This window comes from Astatotilapia calliptera, chromosome 5 (assembly GCF_964374335.1).
Source record: "Astatotilapia calliptera chromosome 5, fAstCal68.1, whole genome shotgun sequence".
In the NCBI taxonomy this organism is placed as follows: Eukaryota; Metazoa; Chordata; class Actinopteri; order Cichliformes; family Cichlidae; genus Astatotilapia; species Astatotilapia calliptera.
The window spans coordinates 25,483,364-25,490,987 of NC_137426.1; positions in this window are offsets into that span (position 1 = coordinate 25,483,364).

The window sequence follows — 7,624 nt, forward strand, 5'->3', positions numbered from 1 at the left end:
TCAGCCACTGTTTACAGCATTAGCAAATTCCCTGGTATAAGGCAGTCATATATTTTATTAGAGTAATAAAAAAAAGCTGCTTGATGTAAGTGATTGTTAATAGACCTTTGTGTGTGAATGCATGCTTATGAACATTACAAGTTTGAACTTTTTTTTGAACTGCTAACTGGGTGTGAAGACTAATTATTTAGAAATCTTACAAGGCATGTATGAGCTTTTATATTCAGACAACACACAACAGACCCGAGAGCACAAGATCTCATTCAAAATGAAGCAAATTTCATTAGGAGTCAGATCTATCATAGAAGATGACCTTTGTTTTCTTTGCCCTTACTGCTGTGTGAAGAAACACACTAATGAGCTATTGATTAAAAGTGGGTGGGTGGGTGGGGGGTGCAAGCTCTTAGACAGCATTGGAAGAAATCCTCCGGAGTGATAGCCAAGACTGACCGGACCCTTAACCCAAGTCCTGCACCACGATCGATAAACATTACACCTTCCACAAACCCTAACACCTCTGCCAGTGCTGGTGAATATCAGCAGCCGCGACTGGAAACACCAATAAGCTGTGCGCTGTGGAGTGAGCACGGGTCAGATCACTTAGTGTCTCTGTCAGGTGGTAATGGGGGGCAATGTGTAAGTGTGGGAATGTGGACTGAATTTGACTCAATCCTGAGTGCAGGACTGAATTAAGGACGTGGATGCAAATCCACATTTGCTAGATTGACATTCTTCAGCCACTGCATTTGAATCTGTTTCGAATCATCTAATCAGAGAATCCCGACTGTTTTGGCGTCACACCTCTGGCAACATTTTCTAAAGATGACTCTTGTCCCATCAGCGTAAACAGACAAAACCCCCTCAAAAACAGGATATATCTGACAAAAGGGGAAATATTTACAGCTATAATCTGCTGTAACAGGTAAGCAAGTGAAAGTCAAGGTTTCACAGCCACAGCAAGAAGCATGGAGTAATTGGAAACATGCAGACTGAATGAAGTTCAATGTTAAAAAAAAAAATCTTTAAAAGAGAAGAAATCTAAAAAAAAAAAAAAAAAGCAATGTTTACAAATGTTGGACCTCAGCTGTGTTATTCCAGTCTGTCCTGGTACAACAAAATGAGGTGCGTGTGTAATGTCACGCTATATTAACCCAGTCAGTCCACAGCAGGTGAGAGATAGGCTGTCTTGTGTTAGCGCAGCTGCTTTGTGCCCTCCAGCTGATCTGTTGTAGCTCCTTTCCAGTGTTCAGACACTCCAGCTCTTAAATAGGGTTAGATTTATAGTGATGTCAGCTCTGTTCTTGGAGCTTTGGCCTCAGTAAGAAGCCACTCTTAAGGAATTTTTTCCTTTTTCGTAATTCTTTTATAAAATTTGCATGTACATTTTGGGTGTTAAGCTGTAAAATATGTAACACAATCAGATATTTTCGATTAGTTCTTAATTGTACTTATTAAACAATCATCTGTCCATTTTCCTGAATGCATATCCAGATCAGGGTCATGGGGATATCTTAAACAGTGATAACTAATTCATAGCGTCTTTTCAGTTCCGTTTCATTGGATACAAAGTGATGCTTCCTCTTTTCTTTTGACGCTCGCCACAGAACATGCATTGAAGCAATTGCCTGAATGTTTGCTTATGTATCCTACAGCAATATTTCACTTCTCCGCAGGCACTGGCTCTGTCGTCAGTGACAAGGCACCGTGTTTGAGTGATGGCGCTGTGAGGCGGGACAGACTGATGTGTGGAGACAGATTACCTGTGCCAGGGCACCTATACCAACCTATTCAGCCTGTGGGAAATGATAGATGCCCGGACTAATTTTAAACTCTGAACTAAATTCCTGTTACCAGAGGCAGTGACGGGGAACTGGGACACAGCTGGAGGGTATAGATAAGACCTGCACTCACCTGAGCCTCCACTCTTTCGGTGCCCTTTCAGCTGCCGCGTCGGAAAAAATAAAATAAATAATGACAGGGCATAAATGACTGATTGAACTGAGTGGAGAGTCATTGGGGGCACGTGCTTGTGATGTTGGCTTTGGGCAGCAGCAGTAAAACAATACTATATTAAAACAGCGCAGCTTCAAATACTGATTACAAGACAAAGAAATCATTTTTGTTGACCTCCCAAATTCATGCAACAACTGAAGAAATCCAGAAAACCTTAAAAACTATTGAATAAAAACTTTAAAACATGATCCCCGGAGGATGAATAGTGAATTTGGTGATCTTTGTCTTTTAATTTTAGTCCATAATGAGGTTGCTAACTACTAATGTGAAATGGACTGCCATGAAATGTGCATTATATCCTGGTTCCTGGTGAGTCTTATAGCACCGCTAGAATCTTGTTTTCACTTACCCAATAAAACAGCTTAGACCTCCAAAAATGATGGGACACTGGTGGAGAAGTTGCAGTAGCACTGTCACCTCATAGCAAGAAGGTCCTGGGTTTGAACAGTTGGCCGTAGGTGTGAATGGTTGTCTCTCTGCCCTGTGAGACACTAGGCAAGCAGAAGAAAATGAAATATCCCAGGATATTTCCTCATGATGTGCGCGTCTTTGTTTGTGCTGGTTGTCATAAGTCTTCAAAAATATACAATTTATTTTGTATTTTAGTGCCAACATTATTTCCAAATTCTTATTTTCTCCAGTATTTTTGTTTATTGCATTATAGGAAACCCAATCACAGTGTGCCGTTTAGCACTTCATAAAATAAGATTGTGAACGTGGTGCCATTTGCTCAAAGGACCTCTGAGCCTAGCCTGGCTGAAAACTGAAGTTGTGAGGCGTAACATACTTACATGTAATGTGAATGCAATGTGATTGTACCTGAGGGGGAAAGTGCTTAATCATTTTAATCCCAAAAAGATAAGCATTTACTAAAAATGCTGTTCTTTGTTAAACTGCTGTTAAACCGAGAGCTCTACCATCACTACTGCTTTCTATCCTCTTATTTATTTATAGATTTTTATCTTTGATAAAAGTAAGCTGAGAGTTAATCTTGTTTTTGTTTTGTTTTTTGGCTTGCTGAGAAATGATTCTTTATAAACAGAAAAAGCACAAATTTTCTGCTTTAGTTAGAGTGAATTGTTGAGTTCCACTGAATTTGATTTGTTCTTATTAGACCAAAAAGGGAAGAAAATTAGTTTGAAGTGCTCGTAGCTTTGGTGAGATTATTGGAAGCATGTGCTCTGTTATATCTCAAGCAACTTTAATGCTCCTCTCTTATTTATTAACTAGTCAGAGAAAAAAAAATCCCTTTATGGTCTTTCCATAATTTATGTCCTGTGGCTTTATTTCCTGGGTTACAGAAGTAAATGTGAAAAGCAATATAATTTGAATAGAACTCATAACCACAAGGTTACCATAAGGTTACCTTGTGTGCTGTTTCATGCGTCCATCCAGGTTTCAGCATGTAGGTAGTTTCATAAAAGAGAGTTTATACTTTGCTGATAAGTTAGTGTGAGTCATTTTATTTTATGATTTACTAGATGCTCTTTTCTTGGGGAAGAAGGGAAAAGCTAGTTGATAGTCTAATTGAACAAGACTGCATGTGGGGAAGTTTTCCACTTGAGGCTAATATAAAATAAAATAGTAAACATCTTAAAACTACACATATAATACCTCAGCACTCCTCAGCACTCTATGCAGCAGAACTCCTATGTGCTTAGTGATCAAGACAAATTTATTTGTTTTATCTCTCACAAGCAAAGATGTTCAGATAGGAGCTTCCCCTCTTGCTTCCACTACGACGGATATTGGAAAACGGCTTTTTTTTTTTTTTTGCCTGTCCCATTTGGATCTTTAGCCATGAGAATTGTTGTCTGAAGGCCAAGAAAGATGCCAAGCGGATTTATTTTACCAATTGGATCATCATGACCATGCCATATCGGTCCATTTGATTGACCTTTATTATAATTAGGTATTTATTTGATTTGATTTTCAGTTGTTACAGACGGGACAGACATGACTGGGGGACAGGAAAGGGAGGAAGAATGAACGAAAGAGCGGGAGAGAAAGAAAAACAGAGGGGAGAAGAGATGGTGAGAAGGGGGAAGAAAAAAAAGAAAAACAAACAAAACACCTGGATCACCTGTATGGAGATAAGAAAAAACAGAAGAGAAAGCAAACAAAAAAGTACAACACCATCACAATAAACTAGCTAACAGTAGATAACAGTAGATACTAAAAATTACATGTTATTGTGCAGCACACAAGATCGACAGCGCACAATGTGCTTTTAGGTAGCAGCCAAGAAAGGTGTAGTTTGTGTCTGTGTACACCAGTGTGCATCAGCACACTTGTATTCAAAATGTTTCTCCATGTAATGATCTGCTAGGGAGTGTGAGGAGCCATAGCCCCGTCCCCCAGAGCATGAAGCAGGTATGGAGGAGATCCAGGCCCCAGACATCCAGAGGCCCCAGAGTACGAGGACCCAAGGAGGACCACCAGGCAAACGGCTTTATAGTGACTGGGATGATTGTATGTGGCCAGTTTGCACACACTTCAGTGACTGATCAGAACGTTTTTTCAGCTGCAAAATGATTAACTTTAGCAATTTTTTCTATTTGTTTCTTTCAGTCTTACTCGCTCTTTCTTGATCACATGCTTATTACTTTTTTTTTTTTTTTTACCATTTTATATACATTTTTGAACAGGACCACGTTAATTAAATCACAACATGTCATCTATGAAGTATCAGCAAAGCTTTCATGTGTAACCAATTAATGAAAGCAGCCTTAAAGTTGTATGTATGTTTTCATGAGCACTGACAACGGAAAAGTTTTTAAATGCAGTATTGATCTGATAGTCCTTTGGGCTCTGTGGAGACAGGATATAAGACTCATTATCAGACAAATCAATGGGTTTGCTAATGCTGATTGGTGTCTTTAACTTTGCAATCTATAGCAAGGAAATCTCTATCTAGGCTTAAGGACATAGTGCATTACAGAGGCATTACAGAACAGACCGATTTGCGAAAGCAGGGAAAGGATACATGGAGGAAATTATTTCAAACTTTCTAGTTTTAGTATAATTTTTTAACCCCATATCTGACTTAAGTAAGATCAAATTTATCTGGAGCCACATGCAGTGTGAACAATAAAGGGAACAGGACAAATACACCTGAGCACTTTAGAGGCTTCTCAAAGAGGTTGCTTAACACTCTGCAGTTGTATGTTTTTCTAAGGTGCTTAACAGATCTGTCAAAAAAGGTTTCTTTTGACCTAATTTCATTATTGAAATTAGGTCAAGAGAACCAAACTTCTGAGTTATATTTAACTCACAATGAACAATGAAATGAGTTCTGCTCAGTGTACACGCTTGCTGAAATGGATGAAACCATTTCACAGCTATCCCCCAGGTGAGTCCTGTCTGTCGTGGTGATGGAGGATTTCTCCTGGTATGTGCAGATAAAAACAGTCCCAATGATCATTTAGCCATCCTGGCGATCGCGCTCCGTCCACCTCATCCCCGTGTCTGATCTTCACACTACAACCTCCCTGCTCGCCCGCCTGCCAACACCTCATGGGGTGTTTAAGGGAGATAAATGAGCGGCGGCCTTATCGGGTAATAGATATCCTATAGTGGAAGTTGGATAATTGTTCTGTGTTTTCATTCTCCCTTCCCTCAGAGTTTTTTATGGCAGTAAAAGGAAAAAAAAAAGCTCCTCTGGTCATCACTTCATACACACCTACAACACTGACAAACACAAGGGAGGATATTTCAAGAATTTCATCAATCCAAAAAGTGAGTTATATAGAAGTGTTTTTGCAGATTTTAAAGTATGTAATCTATTTAATAAAACACATAAATAAATAATAGTGTGTGTGTGTGTGTGTGTGGGGGGGGGGGGGGGGGGGGTCTAATAAATTTGGGCTTTTTTCTTCCAAACATGATTTATTTCTGCACAAAATCTGAATATCGGCCAATTCAAAATTTGACTAAACGTCGTCTAAAAGCACAAACTCCCGGGATTCAAATCATATCCTATTTTAAGATATGAACACCGAAGCAACAATAGTTCCTTACTTTGTAAAAATTAAGTGCAGTGCTGCAGACTATTGTCAGTGTAATACCACAAAAAACAAGCTGCTTTCAGGCTTCTAGGTACTTAATAATAACACACAAGTCTCGCAAACCTGTAGTTCCCAGCCCTGAAATTTAACCAAGTTAGCTGATTTTTCCTGCATTCTCACTTCTTTCTGCACACACGTTCTTACTATTTAAAGCAGCTGTACACCATTCTCTCATTTTAAATGGTAAATACTGCAGTGTATCTGTTGCTGATTAATATTCTACCAGGTATCAAACCTTATCATCTCTGCTGAGGTTTGATGGCGTTTACATCTACGCCCTTTTTAACTGCACAGGGGGGAAAGGCAGCTACAGAGACATCGCGCTGATCAACTTTGCGTGTTTTCTTTGAAAAAGTGTAGGTTATTGCTGAAGACAAATTGAGCAAGAGAAAACGAGAAAACCAGATTAAATTGTGTGGTGTTATTGAGGTTATGCAAGACTAATGGGATGTCAGCCCCTATCAGATCAGCCTGGCTCATGACCCTGGGTCAAACTGAAAAGCTTTACAGAAAACACTGTCACTGTGCTTTCACAGCAGCTTTTAAGATTTACTTCCTCGGCGCCTATAAAGAACATGCTGGTTTTAACAATCTAAATTGAAAACTGCTGGAGGGGAAAATGATAGTGTGTCACTGGCAGGGGGGTGCCAGCAGTGGAGGGGACCGTAAAGAGGCAGTGACAGGTCGACGCGTTGGTACCTATCGGGGGAAATGATTGCCTCCGTTAGGAGAAAACAGAGGAGGGGGATGGGAGGATCGGACGTGCAATGTCATCCACACATAGTTTAAAACTTCACAATTCAAACTGTCTTTTTGAGAAGTTTCAAAGACTCAAATCAAGTATAGTAACTTTTACCAAGTATTGCTGTGATACCCTCAAAGCCCAAAATAATAGTTATAGGTCACGGGCCATAAAGACAAGAAATAAAAGACACAAACAAAATCTACAGCAAGGAGAAATATCACCTCAACTCATCACAAGGTCAGTCAGGTGATCTACAGAGATTGAGAAGTCACTGATGACATCTACTGGACAGGTGTTGCACTACCACTCTTAGAAACTATAAAACTACATTCATTTTGTGCCACTTTTGTGCTAGTCATGGATTATAGACACACATTCACCATCAAAGTCTGCGCACAGCTGCAAGTTCTAGAAGTTACTTCTGAATATGCATTTCCTTTTATTTACACCTCAGATCTTTCACCTTTGGCCAAAATAAGCAAACCAAACATAGCTCAAGCTGTATCGGTGAAACTAACCCCCAATGGTTATCATAAGAAACTGCAAACACTGTTATTAAAGACTTGGCTCTAGCAGCTTATGTTTAAACAAAGCATATGCAAAAAAACCTACCCCCATAAACACATGGCTGAGCTTCCCCATCAGCTCGCTCTTCTTTACAGTCGGATGAGATGCAGCAAGCTGCAGCAATCTGCTGTGACTGAGAGAACTGAATGCTGCTTTGTGATCAGCTACAAATATAGAAAATCCATTTGTTCTCCTCCAGCCACAGAACATCAGTCATACAGACAGTCCCAGT